The sequence below is a fragment of the Lonchura striata genome, chromosome 3 (genome assembly GCF_050655825.1).
Source record: "Lonchura striata isolate lonStrDom1 chromosome 3, ASM5065582v1, whole genome shotgun sequence".
NCBI classification, from domain to species: Eukaryota; Metazoa; Chordata; class Aves; order Passeriformes; family Estrildidae; genus Lonchura; species Lonchura striata.
In genome coordinates, this window is record NC_140705.1 from 114,823,904 (window position 1) to 114,844,131 (window position 20,228).

At 51.3% G+C, this 20,228-nt stretch overlaps 1 protein-coding gene across 4 annotated transcripts in view; it reads left to right on the top strand.

The window, feature by feature from the left end:
* The first annotated feature begins 233 nt into the window (after positions 1-233).
* The window catches only part of SLC8A1 (solute carrier family 8 member A1), a 128,600-nt gene continuing 108,605 nt past the window's right edge, over positions 234-20,228 (top strand). Inside the window, exons 1-2 of one of the 4 annotated variants that reach the window (XM_085576160.1) lie at positions 234-347; positions 13,862-13,962. The gene's annotated coding sequence lies outside the window, so the exon portion shown is untranslated. Of the gene's footprint in view, positions 348-13,861; positions 13,963-17,138; positions 17,490-20,228 lie in introns of those variants that run through there. The other 3 variants (XM_085576159.1, XM_031504207.3, XM_021538614.3) reach the window with 3 other exon arrangements.

Consider the following 20,228-nt stretch of genomic DNA (forward strand, 5'->3'; position numbering starts at 1 on the left):
CAAGGAAAAAAAAAAAAAGGTGTCCTGAGGTGCAAATGAAAAAAAAAAAAAGAGAGAGACAGCAGAAAATGCAATTATTTATTCGCGCTCATTTGCGTGTCAGATGAAGCTGAAAGCTGCCAGATAGCTTCTTTTCGACAGCTTGGAGTTACTGTTGGGAACAGATCCATGTATGGAAGCGAAAGCAGAAAAGCATAGATAAGCTGAGATCCAGCTATGCAAACCATCTTTAGAGACACTTAAAGGACAAGCACCCCGGCTCCCTTCTTTCTGGTAAATATAGAGGCGCTGTCATACGAGGGCTTTTTTCCATCTGCATGGCCCACAGCTGCTGAGCCTCGGCTGGGGTAAGTGAAGAGCCACTCAGGATTTCTGGGGAGCACCTGGGCATTGGGATGGGCTGACATCCCGGGAAAAACCCTAGGGCTGGGGCAGGGGATGGCTCCAGAGCTGCAGAATGGTTAAGCTCTCTGAGGAGGAAACATGATGTATAGCAGCTTTGCCGCTGGAGGGACAGGAACTTTCCAAGAGTCTGAAGGAGGCAAGAGAAAAATGCTGGAAAACAAGAGTTTTATCGCTCAAGAAGTGGATTCACAGCCTGGGTGAGACAGAGCTTCAGTGGGCAGGAAGGATCAGCGGTGGCTGCCAGTGTCAGAGTCTCTCTGTGTTTCTATTCAGAAAAACTCATTTCAAAAGTCAAGGGCTTTTTCTTCCCTGTGCTACTTTCGTTTTGAGAAACATGTTTCACTTGGGTTGAGCTGACTGGACATTAGGAAGAGCTCATTGTAAACGACTGTTGTTTTTCTTGGCACTTGAAGGCAGTTTCCCAATGCTTCTCTGTAGATTTGAGGTTGATTACATCCTGTGCAAGGATTTTTGGGACAGCTTTAACTGCCATTACAGTGTTGTGAAAGCCAGCTCCAGCGAAAACAGCTGTGTGCTGTTGTGAATATTTCCAAAGTACTGAAGTAATAGGTCTCCCTCAAACCAGCAGAGAAATGTGTCAGCTCTGGGAATTGGGCACCATCACAAAAACACAGTATAGCCTTGGCAGGGAGGCTTTCTTCACCAAGTGTTTTGTTGAAAAGGACACAAAAAAGCTTTTTATAGCCTTGGCTTAAAATCTGGTTGGTATATGGTGGTACAGTTAAACATGAGGCTTTTCTTTAAATGCTAGTGAATGGCTTTGGGTTAACATTTCATGTGTTTTCAGGTGTTATAATATTGTATTCGTAGTCCCACTGCAAGGTTCTAGGTAAAGCGTTGTCATTTTTCAGGTGGTTAATAGACTGGAAAAAAACCATCGGAGCAGGTGAAGTGAAATTATACAGAAAGAAGTGAAGATACTATCAGGAGTATGATTGAAATTGTAGGAGATTTCCAGAGATATGAAGGATGATTGTAAAGGGAAATCACTCGACATTATGACAAATGTCACAAACATTTCCAGTCATGAATGAGAATGCCTTCCCTTGTCCTTACATAAGAAGAACATAATGGAAGTGTTTGCTTGCAAGCCCATAGTAGAGTCTGCAGTTGGAGGGGCCAATGCCCTCATTTACCCTTATTTGGCCAGCATCTCCACAGATATTCCCACTTTCCTCAGCTTTCACCCTCACTGAAATACACATCTTGTCTTTGTCTGCTTTCCTTTGTCTGTGCTAGGCAAACTTTGATTCTTTTGAGAGGAACCTTTTCAACACATGCCACCTGCCTACAGGAATGCTAGCACAGAAATCAATCTTTAAACAATTGGGATCAACATACAGCTTTTAAATTGCTAGAGAGTCACTAACCAATAAGCCTTTTAGCTGCTAATGCAATGAAATAACATTTGTGCATTCTGCTCTTACTCAGATTGCTTCCATTTTTAATTGGATATGGTCCTGGTTCATAGGTTGCTGTGAATCTGCTGATATATAAAAATTCTCCCTCAATTTTTCATTTTTTTCTCCATCCCCCTTCCCCAGACTGTGAGCCTTCCCTTCCCCAGGAGACACAAAGAGCAGCTGATGGTGTGTGGTCCCCTGAGCGAGGGTTACCCAACAGCCGTGCTGGGCAGGTCAGGGAGAGGATGGCAGGATGGAGCTGGAAAAGCTGGGATTGATTTCATTTGGTGTTTCCATTCGGTGCAGGGCCCAAATGAGGCCTGGCAGACAAAGCCCTGGTGGCATGAATCATCTCCTGGTTGCCAGCCCCAGGCAGGCTGCCCTTGTGCCCCCTGCCTCTCTCAGGAGCATTTTCAGGCATTAGTGTTACCATTGGCATTTATTGCTATTATCAGCATGCTGGCTGCTGTTGATATTTGCTTGTTCAGCCCCCGTGTGCAGTGGGGGGGATCTCACTGAGACCCCAGCGTGAGTACAAAGAGCCACAGAAGGCATCAGGGGTGGCATCACTGACATCTTTAGAAGTGACTCGTCACGACGAGCGCTGCAGTCTCCAGTCCTCCCACGCTCTTCTCTGCCAGCCAGGCAGGAGAGGGGGAAGGGGCAGGAGAGGGGGAAGGGGCAGGAGAGGGGGAAGGGGCAGGAGAGGGGGAAGGGGCAGCTCTGCTCTCCCCATCAGCCTCAGCAGGGGCTGAGCAGATGCCAGGACCAAGGACCAGGGCAAAGCTGAGCTCCTGCTATTCCTGCTGGCCTTTGGAGGGTGAGGCTGTCCTGGAGGCACCTGGAGGAGCAGGAATATGTCCTGAGTCTCATGAAAGGAGCCACGGCGCACAGGACTTGTGGTGGCTTGTGCTCTCAAATTTTAGTGGGTCTAAAAAAGCAAAGCCAGACACACTTGGGTTTCAGACAACACATCTGAAGAAAGTCTTTGCACCAGACACCCACAGTCAGCCCCTGAATTCAGACTTTTGTGGGAGAAGGCAAAGCCACCTTTGTTGTTTACAGTGTGCCCAACAAGAGAGCATCCCCAAAAAGAAGCCAGCAAGGAGAGCTGCACCCTGAATTCACTCAGTAAGGACTTTGCAAACTGGCTCTGATTTGAAGTAAGCCACTGCACATTCTCCTCCTCCAGCCACCTCAGTGGTTTCATGGTTACTCCCAAAGAATGGTGTTTGGACACCATCTCTGCCTTTTCTCTAGGAAGTCAGACTGGAGCAGATCCTGAGGACATGCTGACAGACTGATCCACTTCTCTGGCCAGAGCCACATTACTGCCTGTGTCCTGGCAAAATGGGCTTTGTGCAGTGGCTCTGCCTGCTCTCAGCCTAGAAACCTGCAGGCCCATTTGCCAGTTGAAATCTGATTTGGCCCAGGCATTGAGGCCTCTTAAAAAAATAGATGAAAATGTCCAGATCTCCTCTTTGGTTTTCTTGTAAAAATATCATCTTCCTATTCTTACAGGAAGAGGCAACAGCATGACAGCTTTAAGTAGTGGTGGTGTTTTCTGACAATTTACAAGTAAAGCAGGGAAATTATGAGTGGACATTCATTCTGGAGTTGATCCTTCGGGGAACTCACTATTATTCTGGTAGCATATTGGGGAAAAACAGCAACAATGCAGTAAACCTGGAGGTTTTTGAAAACTCAGTTTATTCCTATTTAGGGCTCCAGTCATCACTGTTATCTAATCCTAAATATATTCTTATTGTATGGGGTCACTGCAGGGCAAAGCTTAAATTATTTTGATTTCCATTCTTCAACATATTTGGATTTCTCTTATATTTAATGCTTGAACTTCCTCCTGAGTTTGGGATGTTTGTTTTAGGATCTTTCCCAAATCCGTGGAATGCTGAACTCTGACGTTGCTATCATAAAATGCAGGTTTCCATTTGTGATGTCTCTAGCTGAGTCTTTTCCAGGGAGAGGGAGAGGGAGAGGGAGAGGAGAGGGAGAGGGAGAGGGAGAGGGAGAGGGAGAGGGAGAGGGAGAGGGAGAGGGAGAGGGAGAGGGAGAGGGAGAGGGAGAGGGAGAGGGAGAGGGAGAGGGAGAGGGAGAGGGAGAGGGAGAGGGAGAGGGAGAGGAGAGGAGAGGAGAGGAGAGGAGAGGAGAGGAGAGGAGAGGAGAGGAGAGGAGAGGAGAGGAGAGGAGAGGAGAGGAGAGGAGCTTTTCATTCTGGAGAATTCCACATTACTTTCTTTATGGAGAAAGGCAGGCATAGGAGAAGGAAAATGCTAACAGAATTGGTATTCTGCAAAATGTGAGTATTGGGTAAAGGTACAGTGGGAAGACTAGTTTAGATTCCACTCAGCTTAACAATGATTAATGACTTATCTTAAAATAACCAAAAAAGATGGATGCTCAGGAACTTCTCCTGCCACAGAGAGCTGTTCAGATATAGATTTTCCCCTGCCAGGCAGGAGATTCAGCATTTGGGTTGCTTTACTCCCCATGGGAATAAAATGCACTGAATAGTATATAAAATCCTTTTTCTGCCATCAGTCCCCCAGGGCTCTCAAGCTTTGCTCAGGATGATTTTCACCAGAAGTTTTGTCCCTGTGGTACTTCCCAGGTTTATCCCAGTGTGCCCTGGAGGTTGCAGACTAACCCTGCATGACACCACCACACATCATTTCCTGCTCTTCCAGAGAGATGTTCCTTCTTTCACTGGAACATCAGTTTGGAGTTTTTTACCCTCTTATATAAGCAAAATCAGGAAAATAGAGAAAAATGTAAGAATGACAAAACATGGGAAGTGCAGGAATGGGGCCAGCAAAACTATTGCTGTCTTTCTGTGTTTCCTTGAGACCCTCTTGGAAACAATGCTCCCTTCTTGTGGTTTAGGAATGGTATTCCCCAGTTTAATACAGCCACTAAAATCACTCTGTGCTGCTCCCTCTCCCTTCCAATTGGAAGCACAGAAGGCAAGGATCATGGGTCGAGATAAGAACAATTTACTGGAAACAGCAATGGGATAAGAAAATGAACAGTGACAGCAATAATACTGAGTGTTAGAGGAGAAAAAGAAAAGAAACAATTCCCACAGAACCACCCCCCTGATAACAGCAGTATTTGCTGGCTCCCCCAGCCACATTTTCTCCATCATGAGGAACCTCTTCTGCCCAGGACAGTTTCCCTTCCCCCTGCTCCTGGCAATGATGTGAGGGGTGCTGAATACCCTTCCATGGCCAGCCACGTCCCCGTGTGCTCCAGACCCTGCAGATACTGAGCCTGCAGGGAGAGCTGCCATCTCAGGCAGCCCCAGGAAGATGGGACAGCACACCAGCTCAGTGGGACAGTGGGGGGACAGGGACCTGGGCATGGCTTCAGCCCCAGGCAGAGAAGGAGCCACAATCGGCTGCAGGGCCGTGCACGTCCACCTGAGGCACCCCTCAGCACCCTTGGGATTTCTGCAGGGGCCTAGGCTTGCATGGACAAATGTTCTCTTGCCCTCCAACCCCTTCACCCTTCCAAGCCCGCTTGGTTTGGCACCTGTTCCCAAAAGAGGTTTCCAAACCACGCACCCAGGCATTAGTGTGGGAACAGGGATCCCATCCCTTTGAAAGAGCCCCCTGCCAGCACCGGCGTTTGCCACTGGAGCAAGGAAGCCAATGCAAGGTGACAGCACTTTCCCAGCCTCTGTTTCCCAGCTCGCTGCTTCTGCTGCAGCCTGGCAAGCAGGACAGGAGAATTACCCTGTTATTTTTTGGCTTATGGGAAGGCTCCAGGCGGAGATCTCACGCTCTGCCCTAGACACAGCAATAAACTTCTGGATTTGCTGCTGGGGTGCTGAGACTGCCAACATGTACACAATAAAAGTAAAGCCTTCCTGTGGCCACAGACCACAACATGCTAGTGATCCATGGTATTATCCTGTTATTTAGTGAGTCATCCTTGCTGCTGAAAAATACACACAGCCCAGTAAGTTGTTAACAATAACACTGGATGTGAGAGACTGGTGTTTGTTTTACTCCAGTGTAACTTATTCCATATGGTCCTTTAAAGCATGCTAAATGTTACATCGCTTTGGGCTGCCAACTATTATTTCAAGATGAACTCACAGATCTAGAACACAGCTACTTGAACAAGGCTCTGAAAGCATTCTTTGTCCAGGAAAAATGCCCAGCTCGGGAGCAAGACAGATGTTGGGGGTTGCCCTATCTTCATCTGGATAAGCAGGTCCCCACTTCCATTGAGTGGCCACAGCAGTGATGTTTACTGCTGCTCTGTGCCTGCTATGACATCTCAGATGTAAGCCACATGCACAGGGTGGAAGCTGTATCCTGACCACGGAGATAAGTTTAACTTCTAGCATTTACCTCTTATGCGTGTTTTTCCAAGTCACTGATGAACCAATTATTTGTGGAATCCTCGTATGTTTTCCAAATCTCCTTGGTAGCCTTAATTCATGAGAAAAATACTGCAGAGAGAGAGACATGCAGCTGTGAGAGGTGTCCTCACTTCACTCTCTACATTACACAAAGGTTTAACACAACAAGGTCCAGCCCCACAGAATCCTTGTGCTCCTGCCATGGTCTGTCCTGGGCTTAGCCCACAGCACTGCTTGGGAAGCAAACACATTCAAAAGTTTCTCTCATCACTAGGGGTGTTCCCCATGCCTCAGTATCTGGGGACAAGTCCTGTTTATTTATTTAGGAAATGGTGGAATCACCATTCCTGAAGGCATTGAAAACACATGTAGATGTGGCAGCTGGGGACATGGTTTAGCGGTGGACTTTGATGTGCTAGGTTAACAGCTGGACTCATGATACTTGAGGCCTTTTCAACCTAAAACATTCTGTGAGCCCACTCTTTTTAGCCACTGGCTGAGAAAAGAGATGCTCCACATAGCATCCTTCTTGATAACTGAGAGATTTGCCTTTTGGCTTGAGCTGATTCGATCGGAAGTGAAGTTTTGAGAGAAAGAGTAACTGACACTTTGAGTTTTATAGAGCCTTGCTGATAACCTCACCCTTCCCCTGAAGTGTGACATGTGTCCAGATTAATCTTGACAAAAGAGTTAATCTTGAAGGGTCTCTGCTGTGAGTGTGTACGAGGACCATGGAGATGTGTGTGGGGATCATGTGGAGGAGAATAGCATGTGCAGGATGTGAACCTTTTATTGCCAGAGAAGAGAAATCTTTGTACTGCTTGCCTCTGCAAATCTGCTTAGTGGGCAATGATTTGTCTGTTAAGTTATCAGTCATCTGATAAGATTCAGGACAAATAATGACTGTTTTAGAAAAATTCCTCAGACCCTTTTCAGATTCTTAAAACCTCCAAAATAAATCACTAAAGACCCACCCGAGAATCCATAATTTGGTGAGAGTCATTGCATTTTTAGAGGCTGGGACAAGTCTATATGTGCACCATCCTCACGTGTACCTGGAAAGGGTCTTAAGGTGTTGAAATGCCTGAATACATACCTCCACAATAATGAACTAAAAAAGTATTTGACTTTTTACCTTTAATTTCAATGTTCTTACCTTAAAACTAACCAGGCAGACTATTTTGAGCATGCTTTGAGACACAGATCTAGAAGATTGCTGCAACACAAGAAAGGTTTGTAGGCATTACAAGCTGTGCCACTACCGATGTTTTCTAGACATTTTCTGTCCCTGTTGATAAGAACATGCCAAATTTCAGCATACTTCCCTTTGAAACAGTCTGGTTATCTTGAAACATGCCTTGATGTACATAGCTTATGGAAAATCACAGAGCAAGACAAGTCTGAAGGCTCTAACCTTAATAAAGCTGATGTTTTGCCAGCACAGACGCCCTGCCTTCCTCCCGAGCTGTAAGTTCATTGCTTGCCTTTGGCGTGGATGTCACTGGATGCACGTCCCCTCTTTTGTGGCGGTGTCTCATGCAGACACTTCCCTTCAGCAGGGCCTTGGCCACACAGAGCCATCTGCAGGAAAGCCCAGAGCTGAGGCAGGCTCTTGGGAGCTGGGGTGTGCTGGATGTGCCAGGTGCTCTTCACCTGGCTGACGTCAGGGTCAGCCTCACTCCCACGTTGCCGTGGTGGTTTCGTATAGGAGGGATTTATGGGAGTGATGTAAAGTTTTTGTGCAGTTGCCAATCTCCTTGAACTACTAAAAAGTTGTATATGCTTTTGTGAAAAACACATGTTAAAGAGACAAGAAACCTGGGAATTTTTTCTTTTTTTTTTTTTTTCTGGTTGGTAAAGAAGTAAGTTTCGGTTAGGTTAGGCCATGTGGGCCCTGCTGTGGGCACTTGCTGAGTTTTTCTTATCAGTTGCTGAGTAAAGAGAGAGGAGGATTTATTAGCTTCTTTCTTCAGCATGCACTGCTGAGTTTTAGTTTAGTTACTAAGATCTTTGTTACTTTTCTTTAGTTATAACTTTAATCTGTAAGGTACTGAGCCCAGCTGGGGTTAAGTGACTATTTGTAAGCCCTCGGTGAGACATTAACATTTTTAATGCTTCAATCTTCTTTTGAGTGAGAGTAAATAATAAAATCATGAAGATATTGGCATGTGAATCACTCTCTCTCTTTTGTACACTTTTAAAAATTAGTATTGTTGCTGTTCCTGTTCATTTTCTTATCTCTGCTGTTTCCAGTAAATTGTTCTGATCTCAGCCCATGATCTTTGTCTTTTTGTGCCTCCAGTTGGAAGGGGAAGTGGGAGCACAAAAAAATTGGTTGGAACACCAATTTTTTGTCCAAAGCCTAAAGGCACATCTTTCCTTTCAGCCCTATCACAACCTCTGTTTTCTCTCTGTGGTGTGCTCACTGTCTCCCAATCGTTTATCTCTCAGATTTTTTCTGGTGAAATGATGTTGAGAACTAGGTCGCCTACACATGATCTGAGGTTTGCTCATGCCAATCTTCAAAGTTTTCAGTGATAAAATACACACTTCTCCCTCTTTACAGACAGCCCAGCTGCCTACACCACTCCTCTCATGGCTATAGGAAGTTTTTCCTTCAGTGTACCTGCCTATAGTTTAAGCCCCTGACTTCTTATCATGTCAACAGGAGGAATGGGAAGCATCCACTCTTTCAGATGTGCAAGGATATATGTCTCCTCTTGACTTGTCAGTTTGCATTCCTGCAATGTTTCCTCTTGAATCATGTCTTTGAGACCTCTCACCCCTCTTATTTCTTACGCTTACCTGCTTCCCTGGTGTCACTGGTCATATAAATACAGCTGACATGATAGAAACATTCAGCTCAGGACAGCTTCCAAACAGGCCATGTTTGAAATTCCAAGGGGGAAGCAGGCTAGCACGTGAGAGCATGGAAATGTGAAAGGACAATCCAGTCTTACAGATGGTGCAGTTTCATATCTCCAAAGTGTCCAGCAAAACCCCCAAAGCCATAACCACTAAGTAATCAGGAAGTTACATCTGGTTTTCTTGTTTCTTGTTTCTTTTTTCTTTTTCTTTTTCTAAATTCTCTTTACATGCAGGGCTTCAGTTGCTATGTTTAGGGCATGCAGCATTGGGTTCTGCCTCCGTACTGCTCAAGCAGGCAGCACAGAGGATAAGTGATTTTGGTTCATACATCTTTGCCAGAATCTGTGGTATTGATGATTCTGAGATTGTAGAAAGTCTCTGTCTGTCAGCCCCATTGCCAAAGAAGTCTGTGCTGGTTCCAAGGTTGTTTATTCTGTTTATGTCTAACATGTTCTGCCCTGCCCAGCTCTGTCCTGCAGGGCAGCGTGTGGGGCTCTGCCCTCAGTGGGATGTTACAAACATTAAATACCAGAAACTCCCTGGGCTGGATTTACAAGAACGTGCCAATATCTGTCACCTACGTTGGACAGTGTGTCCCCAGCCTGAACCAACAGAAAAATGCCAACACCACAGTGAGACATGGAGGGCATGAAGAAGGAGAAAAAGGACAAGACACACCCAATTTCCTCCATCTTGTCTCCTTTGGACCCCTAATCTAGAATCCTAAAATTTTACTTTTTCATCCATGCCACACTTAATTATTACTTATATCAAACACTCAGAGCTGGTAATTCATCCTGTAAGGTTGAAAACTCTTTTCCATGGACAGAGATCACAGCCAGTGTCTCTGGGGGCTCTGTCCAGGGAGGTTCTTGACCCCTGCCAGGGTCCCAGGGCAGCCAGAGGGATGCCCTGGATTCCCACACATCTTCAGACAAAACCAGAAATCTGGAGCAAACCGTGCCCAAGCAGCATGATCTGTGTGTGCACCAGTGTGAGTCCCTGGCCAGCAGACTGAGCTGTGGGCAAGGCAGCTGGGGAAGAACCTGCTGCTGTCTCAGCTGTCCCAGGGGCAGGTCAGCCAGGAACAAGGACAGGAGTACTGCAGGGTGCCTTTGGAAGGCCAAGGAGCACAGAAACTCCAGCCACATGGCTCCTTGTGGCCTAAAACTGACTGGTAACAGCAGACAACTTGTTCCTCTGTCCCCAGGACTCCAGGACTCATCTCTGGCAGAGCTCCTCTGTGCCAGAGGGACACCTCGCCAGGCAAGACCACTTGGAGTGAAACAGCAGAGCTGCAGAGGCTGGTAAAGCCAAAGCAGCAGAGTCAGGGAACACCTCTGACCACAAGGACAGCAGGTCAGAGCCCACTACAGAGAAGAAAATTTCCCTTTAGGAGAAATCACTGCACAGCCTCTCACCTAATGGGCCTGCCTTTTGCAAGGTGTTCCACCAGCTTTCTTGATCTAGAAGACAGAAATAAAATATAAATAAGGTGCTTTGTGCAGCTGGGGCCAGTCACATCTCACTTTTAATACAAAAGGCCATATTCCCTGGGATACCCAGCCTTGCTGAAGGCTGGCAAACAGATGATACAGAGGAGGCCAAATTGCTCTCACAACCAGGGGCCACAGCCAGAGCCATGCACTACATCTGATTTGCCTTGTGCTTCCCACTGGTAACTATGGGAACCTTGCTCCTGGATCAAAGGAGGAATAGGGCCAGAGCTGCTGGGGAAGCCTCACAACCCCAGTTTGCAGGACACCAGACAGTGCCACGTGGTACTTGCACTTCTGTTTTTCTGGAAGCCCCAGCTCCTGCAGTCATGTGATTACTAGTTCAGCACTCCTACGTTCTTTTAAACTTGCTTCTGGTTGCCAAATACATTGGAAAGCACCAAATTCTAGGGCTCAAAAGCAGAAGACAAATTCAGAGAACACATTATTTGTTACTTTATAATTCCGTATTTATAGGGGATTACTTTTTTTTTCAACCACAATTTTTCCTGGCCTTGGAATGGTGGTGAAGGGGGCTGGAGTGTCAGCTGGAGAGTGATAATGCCTATGTGCTGCCAGTGCTGCCCCAGGGCTGCCAAACTGCACGTCCATGGCCCTTTGCAGGGAAGCAGCAGAGTCATTGGGCTATGGCTTTCACCTTGCATCTGCAGGTCGAGTCCCTGTATCCTGAAGTCTTGCAACAGCAAAACAGAGCTTCACTGTGCCATGGTTTTGCTAGGGAAAGATGCTGAGGGAGAGCCAGTTCAGCAGGGGACATCTGGTCCTTCATTTTGCAGTGATTCAGTGGCTCCAGCTAGGAGCTGGCTTTTACTGAGAAGTGGAAGTGAGATGCTGGTATTAGCATGCACTGCTGGTGAGACACTGACAGCTGCCAGAAGGCTTTTTGTTTCCACCCCTTTGAGAAGAGTGAGGAGGCAGTTTGCACCTTGTACATCTCCCACAATAAACCCAGCTGCTGAAGTCATTCTGTGCACATATTGAAGTTTTCCTGTACATGCCTGGTGACCAGAAAACGAGTTTGTTCCACAAAGAAAAGTACGACTGTGAAGCAGAATTTGAAGAGAGGAACGTGCAGCTTGTTTTTCAGCCTAGATGTTTGCAAAATATGTGCAACTCTCCCCATTTCCAAGCGTTCTAAATTCAAGTCCAGCGCCTCTAACTACCCATTCTTTCAGTTCCCATGCAGCAGGTTGTTTTCAGTACAAATATACTTTTGTGTGTGTTACACATAAGCAGTGCTCTGCAAAATTTGGCCAGTCAATGCTTCTTCCAGGAAAGCTCTCTCCCAAGCTCATGAATTAGAGTTCTGGATTTATTGTTTAAACACGCATAAAACACAGCACAAAGTAAATATCCAGGGGGAAGCTCTAAAGTGGCACGAGCTTGGTTTCTCCATTTACCTCTGCAGGCTCTCAGAGCAGGGCGGTGACAGCAAATCACACACTACCCATTTTTCACAGGTGTGCCAAAACATTCCACTGAGCACTGCCTCTTCCCTGGGTGTAGTCTGCACTCTCAGTTTTCCAGGGAGAAGATACCTGTCACATCCAAGCCCCCTGGCTAGCTGATGGACAGCTGTGATGCCATCAGACCTCCACGGGATCACTGGGACTCAGACTGCACCAGGTACTTGGAAACAGTTATGGAGGCACTGCCTACAGAGCTCAAAGAGAAAGATATTGATGTCCAGCACACAAAATTGCCCTTCCTACTCACTGCTGTGTCCCACTCCATCTGCCACATTCCTAAATGCCTGATTTATCCTCCTAACAGCACAGGCTGGTTCGAAAGTGTCAGAGAAAGGAAAGGCTCAAATTGCTGGAAACGGTGTTTCTAAGCAGCTTTTTTAGAAACATCACTCTCCAGGGATCTCCAGGTCTCTGCCAAGAACATGCTTAGGAGAGCCAGAGAACGTTCAGGGGGCGCACGCTCGAGTGTGCTGCAGCAAGCAGCAAAGACAGATGGGTGGCAAGCAGAGGTGAGAGCCCATCTGCTTCTGCAGGACCTCTCTGGCATCTCCTGAGCGACTCGAGGAAACCATGGCCAGAGATACCCAGCCCAAGCAGGCTCGCTGTTATCCCCCAGCTTCATCTGAGACCAAAGTTCCACCGAGGAGATGGTCCAAAGAGGAACAGGCAAGGGTGGCAGGACAGCTCCTCGGGATGAGCATGCTTTGGCTGAGCTGAGCATTGCCCTGACCTCTTGTCTCTTACAGGGAACACAAGGCAGAAATTCTTCAAGCGAAAATTGCCTGAGGCTTTGTGACCCCCTCCTCTAAACTGTGCAGCAGTTCAGATGGCTTTTTTCACAAGGCACAGGGCAGAGAATTGGCCTGCACCATTCTGTCCTGTGCTCAAGGCTCCACAGCCCACTAAGCCCGTTCTTTGCCAGGAGGAATTGCCTTTGTGCTCTGCACATGCAGACAATACCCAGAAACCTCCTCCAGCAACTGCAGAGATGCAGGCTGCTGTCGGAGAGAGCTGTGGGTGGGCATGAATGAATGAGGGAATGAATGAGCCATTTGCTACTACTGGCATGAGAATCTCCATGATTTTCAGACGAGTAATCAGTGGTTGTAAGCATGGCTGCAGTGCTAGGTGCTCACTTGCAGGCAGAGGTAGCTGAGCACACAGCTGCCTCTCCCAGCACGGTCCAGGCTGCAGCCTGGAGTGCTGAAGGATGGATGTACCCACACGGTGCCAAAATTTGCTGTGTCAGCACCCGAGCAGTCCTGCTGGGATTTTGCCTGGAGCATCAGGCAGAGTACAAGAGGGTTTGCTCAGCTCGCCCAGCAGATCTCACAGCCATGAGGAGCTCTGTTCTGCCACAGCCACACCTCGGCTAGCTTGGCTGGGAAAAAGCAGGGTGAACATGGCCACTGCAGTGGGGAGCAGCCCTGGAGCACAGCACCTCCTCTCAGCAACTGCACTCTGTGTCTCCCACTCCCTGACTTCCACCCTTTCCTTCAGAGCCCAGCTCCACCTTTCTCTTGGAGACTGCAAGAAATGAAGGTCTAAATGTGCCTGGAAAGGGGTGTGTGAGTGACCAGGGAGCGGGGCAGGTCTTCTCCAAGCCTCCCAGCCTGATACTCTTCTTAACCAGTCATAGTGAAGCAGCCAGATCAAAGCTGCTCTCAGGTTCAGAGGGGATAGTGCTGCTTCACCTTTTCTGTCCCAGTGCCATTAGGGCTGGGTGGGTCCACAGGGCTCATGGACTAATGAGCATCCTCACAAACACTGACAAACCTTTGTTTTCTTCAGCTCCCCTGGAATGCCACGAAAATCCCGCAGCTGAAGCAGCCTTCCTGAGGGTCTCAGAGGGAGGTGCCGGGAGACAGGAGCACCGCTGCAAGCTGAGAGAGGTGGGTGTGTCTGGCTCTGAGAGGGCAGCTCACCAGTGGATGCCCATTAGCACAGTCTTGATGACCCAGAGGAGCTGGGTAGTGCATTCACTGAAAGAGCTGGCAAGTAGGTCAGCAACATTACTGAGGGAATTAGGGAGTTTTAGGGAGAACTCCATGACTGAAACTCGAGTTCCACTGCTGACTGGTGCGGTGACTGGATTTCAGTGTGCAGAGTGGAAAGCACCAGCAGGAACTGTGTTTGCTGCCACCATGGCAATTTCTCCTGCTCACACCATCCTTTTGCCATGCCAGCTTGTGCGGTGCCTTGCCTCCTGCAGCCACTGCCAAGCCAAGTGCCACGGAACACTTCCACTGCTCTGCTCAGCCCCTGAGCCCAGCACAGCACTGGGCATGCTGCACTCATTTAGCCGTGCTCATTTTACATCAATGGCCCTGCTGGGAGAATTGAGTACCATCAAAGTACCACACATGGCCAGATGCAAGTTTATCCCTCTTCTAAAGGGTTTTAAATCAAAAGAGGGGAGGCAGAAAATCGGAGTTAGTTATTGGACACAAAATCCTGTTTTTTCTAAGCCAAATTCCTATATGGAAATGCCTTTCATTCCATATATAGGCAATAAGCACTTAAAGTGAGACCAAAACTAAATCACACCCATAACTACTGCAGCACTAATTATAAATAGCTGGATTGTTGGTTGGTCTGCTTCACAAAGGAGTTTTGTGACACTGTCCATGTCTTACCTCTCACGTTGAACAGACAAATTAGTTTTCCGTCTCTGCTGAAGGGCACGGTGGTGCAAAAATCTTCCCCAATTTTTTTTTTTTTTTTTTTTTTTTTTTTTTTTTTTGAAAGCAGGTAAGAAAAGCACAAATTAAATTCACAGGTAAAATTCCAGGTTGTTGTCTTGCCAGTGGTGACCAAAATTACAGGCATAGCTGACATGGCAAGAGGGAGAGGGTATAAGAGAGGGCAGGAGCTACAACAATGTCTCTGCCTCCCCACAGCTCTTGCTGCGTCTCAGGATCTGGGCGGGTTCATCAAGGCCACTGGGTACTTGCACACCAGTGTGTGTGTTATTAGCTCCAATCTTAAGTTCCCAAAGTCACAGAGTTTTGCCTGGAGCATGGGACAATGGGTTCATCTGCTCCTTGCTGGAGCCAGTGAAGGGTGGAGGAGTCGTTCAGGCATGGTGAAAGGGGAGTTGCCCACAGGAAGGACACTTTGGTCAGCCTGAGGTGCAGCAGGTCCTTCTGTGCCAGGCTGCGGCCTTCCCGAGCACGAGCACCCTCCTGTGGGACAGGGGCTCTGTGGGGACAGGGGTTCTGTGGGGACAGGGGCTCTGTGGGACAGGGGCTCTGTGGGGTCAGGGGCTCTGTGGGACAGGGGCTCTGTGGGGTCAGGGGCTCTGTGGGACAGGGGCTCTGTGGGGTCAGGGGCTCTGTGGGGTTGGGGGCTCTGTGGGACAGGGGCTCTGTGGGACAGGGGCTCTGTGGGGTCAGGGGCTCTGTGGGACAGGGGCTCTGTGGGGTCGGGGGCTCTGTGGGACAGGGGCTCTGTGGGGTCAGGGGCTCTGTGGGACAGGGGCTCTGTGGGACAGGGGCTCTGTGGGACAGGAGGTTCTGTGGGGACAGGGGCTCTGTGGGACAGGGGCTCTGTGGGGACAGGGGCTCTGTGGGACAGGGGCTCTGTGGGACAGGGGCTCTGTGGGGTCGGGGGCTCTGTGGGACAGGGGCTCTGTGGGGACAGGGGCTCTGTGGGACAGGGGCTCTGTGGGACAGGGGCTCTGTGGGACAGGGGTTCTGTGGGACAGGGGCTCTGTGGGACAGGGGCTCTGTGGGGACAGGGGTTCTGTGGGACAGGGGCTCTGTGGGACAGGGGCTCTGTGGGACAGGGGCTCTGTGGGGTCAGGGGCTCTGTGGGACAGGGGATCTGTGGGGTCAGGGGCTCTGTGGGGACAGGGGCTCTGTGGGACAGGGGCTCTGTGGGACAGGGGCTCTGTGGGGTCAGGGGCTCTGTGGGACAGGGGCTCTGTGGGGTCAGGGGCTCTGTGGGACAGGGGATCTGTGGGGACAGCGGCTCTGTGGGACAGGGGCTCTGTGGGACAGGGGCTCTGTGGGGTCAGGGGCTCTGTGGGACAGGGGATCTGTGGGGACAGCGGCTCTGTGGGACAGGGGCTCTGTGGGACAGGGGCTCTGTGGGGACAGGGGCTCTGTGGGACAGGGGCTCTGTGGGACAGGGGCTCTGTGGGGACAGGGGCTCTGTGGGACAGGGGCTCTGTGGGACAGGGGCTCTGTGGGGTCGGGGGCTCTGTGGGGTCGGGGGCTCTGTGGGACAGGGGCTCTGTGGGGTCAGGGGCTCTGTGGGGACAGGGGTTCTGTGGGACAGGGGCTCTGTGGGGACAGGGGCTTTGTGGGACAGGGGCTCTGTGGGACAGGGGCTCTGTGGGACAGGGGCTCTGTGGGGACAGGGGCTCTGTGGGGACAGGGGCTCTGTGGGACAGGGGCTCTGTGGGGTCGGGGGCTCTGTGGGGACAGCGGCTCTGTGGGGTCAGGCATGAAGGTGAGTCCGGCTCCCAGGAGGGTCCCAGCCCACCCAAATGCTCCATGGCTGTCACCCCATGTCCCCTGCTGAGAGAGGGGAGAACATCAGCCCAGGGCCCTTGGGATGCTCCTGACCTCCTGCCTCCCCACGGCTGCCATGGGCAACGCTGGGGGCAGACACAGCAAGGCTCTGCTGTCCAACAGACACACAGACACAACACACACAGACACACACACAGACACACACACAGACACACACACAGACACAACACACACACACACACACAGACACACACACAGACACACACACACACACACACACACACACACACACACACACACACGTTTCCCTTCTGTCCATCTCTCCTGAAGGCTGCAAATGGGCTCAGGATCGCCCTGGCACGCTGCAGCTCGGCCGGGGCGATGTGGGCAGTGCTGGGGGCAGGCAGGGCACGGATGGGAACTGTCCCGGGCAGGACTGGAGGCAGGCAGGGCAGGGCTGGGGACTGCCCCAAGCGGGGAGGGCAGGGCTGCTGGGGGTGGGTCCGCAACCAGCCCTGCCTTTCAAAGTCCCTCGATGCGAGGAGGAATTCGGGAAATATTTCCAGCCGCGGGAGGACGAGGAGGAGGAGGAGGAGGAGGAGGAGGGCTGAAGCGGCTCCCCAGGAGGAGGGACGGCGGGTCCCTCACTGCCCGCGCAGCGCGGCGGAGGGATGCGCAGGGAGGGGAGGCTGCCTGCGGGGCGGGCCGGCTGAGCGCATCCCCGCGTGTGTGTGCGTGTGTGTGTGTGTGTGCGCGCTCCCTCCATCCATCCCTCCATCCCTCCCTCCCTTCCTCCCTCCCTTCTCCCTCCCTTCTCCCTCCCTCCCTCCGTCTGTCCCCGCCGCCGCCGCAGCCGCGCACCGGGGCTCCGCCGCCCGCCCCGCCGCGATGCCCCGCCGCTGCTGAGCCGGCCCGGCGACGCCCGCTGCCGCTGCCGCCAGGTAGGAGCGTGCCCGGCCTCCGCCGCCGCCCGCACCGCCATCCGAGCGCCGGCGAGGCTGCCGGGGCGGCGCGGGGACCGGGGCCGTGCGGGAGCCGGGGGGAGGCGGGGGTGGGATGCTCGCACTCGGGCACACACCCGGGAACGCTTCCCACAGCCCAGCCGCGGCTCCTTAGGCGGCCGGAGGGGCTCTCCCTCCGCCGGCGGCCAATCGCGACATGTCGCGACGGAGGCGCGGTTGCGGCGGGGGTCGCTAGCCCGAGAGCCGGGCATTGCCGGGCAGGGGCTGGGGCGCATCTCCGTCCCGGGGCTGGGGCACATCTCCGTCCCGGGGGGCTAGGGCACATCTCCGTCCCGGGGGGCTAGGGCACATCTCCGTCCTGGGGGCTGGGGCACATCTCCGTCCCGGGGGGCTAGGGCACATCTCCGTCCTGGGGGCTGGGGCACATCTCCGTCCCGGGGGGCTAGGGCACATCTCCTGCCCGGGGGCTGGGGCACATCTCCGTACCGGGGGCTGGGGCACATCTCCGTCCTGGGGGCTGGGGCACATCTCCGTCCCGGGGGGCTTTGGGCACATCTCCGTCCCGGGGGCTGGGGCACATCTCCGTACCGGGGGTTCTGGGCACATCTCCGTCCGGGGGCTGGGGCGCATCCCCGGGCGCGGCGGGCGCGGAGCCGCCGCCCGGCGGGGCTGTGCGCGCCCCCGGGCAGGCAGGGCTGCTTCCCCCGCCTCCGACCGCCGCCCGAGCCCGGTGCTCGGAGGCACCTGCAGCACGCCGAAATTCCCATTTTCGTCTCGAGCGGCGTGCGTTATTAAGGGCTGGCATTAAGCAGCGCTCATCACGTAGGCTTTGTCTAGGTGGAAGCATGGCTGGGGCTCTTCCGTCATCTTGAGTTTAATTCTCTATTCGCAGCCTTGTTGCTTCCCTCCCCGCCGAGCCGCGCAAAACAACTCCACACTCTGCTCTGTCTCCACGGCGAGAGCAAACTGCCAAAATGTTGCAGAAATGCAGCAAGCACCGGGGAGGACCGGGCTCTGAAAATGAAAGCTGTAGTAAAATCACAAGGTCACGGGCGTGTGGGTGCAAGCGTGTGCTTTCAGGGCTCCTTTTCGCTTGCGCTTTGCAGGAACCTGTTCATTCCTCCAGTCCCAGATGTTGCAAATTCACAAGTCAGGCAATGGAAACGAAGGCTGAGAGAGGCTGGGGCTCTCTGTGTGCTCCCCTAGCACCTGCCTAGGAATTCCAGTGCTTTTTGTCACCATCGCAAAGAGAAGGGGTGTGCTTTTGTTTAGAAGAGGGGAGCTGGGACGCATGCATATTGATGTGATGGTAGCATCCAGGAAAAAAAGAGCTGTGCTGTATGGCTTTGGCTGGGGACATGGCTATGATCAAAAAAAAAAAAGCATTTGTGATCCTTCCTTGTGATCCTGTCTATTAGCTGTTCCTTTCTCCCCTTCCTTCTGTCTGGTTCTTCAATAGCAGCTTTGCCCCTCGTCCAGCACACACATTAAGGCCAAATAGGGAAATAATGCAGCATTTCTACGACTATCACCTGCCAGCCAAGCCATGAACCCCCACCAGCAACTCCCAGGAAAGCTGTCTGACTCCTCTTACCAGCTCTGTTGACTGGACAATTCCTAAGCCAGTGCTGAGGAGCCACGTTGGTCAGAGCTTCCTCTCTATCAGGCTTTGCATTCAACATATCAGAGGAGGTTGGACATAGCCTCTGTGTCCAGCACCCCTGAGTGCCAGCAGTAGCACAGTTCTAACCTGATAAAACTTTCCTTGCTTCTCCTTCCTTCACTTTCTTTAAGGTTTTTGTAATCTATTGGCTGTGAATGGCTCCTGAAATTTAAGTGTTCACTGTCCTGTACCTGCCCAGTCCGCGCCTCGGCTTCTCTCCTGGCACTGCTGCACATGACATGGCACAAACTTTGGTTTATGCCCTTGCTCTGTACAGCACCTTAAATGATGCTGTATAGGCACAGCCACTTCTCTGCCTTTTGTAGTGTCCTGATACGCTCAGGGTGTTCAGGGTTGTGATTTTCTGGGGTTGCATCTGGGTCAGAATTTGGGCTTTTGCTGTGGTTTTGAGGGGATAGAGTCCTGATTGCCCACAGAGATAAAAAGCCCCTGTTCTCCAGCACCCTCATGAAAATTAGATCCTGTAATAAAGCCCAGTGCCCACAAGGTCCAAGCATTACTGGACAACCAACCAACAGGTTGGTGACAGACAGCAGGAGTGCCAGTGGCTCTCCTTGTGACTGGCAGGGGAACACCCTGGAGCTCTGTCCAAGCTCAGAGTGCTGGGATCTGCTCCCAGCTCCTGGATACCAGTGCACACAGCTGTGCAAATCCTGGATGCACCTGGGGCTGCTGCAGGCTGCTGTGCTCTGGATCCTCTGGCATCCTCTGTGGGCTGAGCTGCCTGACCACAGGCTTTCCCTTGCCAAGGCTGCGAGTGGTATCCCTCCAGCTGCTTTCAGGAGCCTTGGAGGAACTTGGCTTTTGCTGTTATCTCTATCCCTCTGGTGATTTCAGCTGAAATTGGAAAGAGGGGGGAGCGATGTGAATAGACAGACAGACATGGAAACTGTGATTTCATGTGCCTGGCTTCCTTAGGAAACCTGGCTACAAATAGAAGTGAGATTCGGTGCTGCAAAGAGCTCCTGAGGAGACAGAGAAGGTGGGGGAGTCTGAAGAGAAGGAAGGGGTGGCTGACCTTGTGTTTGAGATCG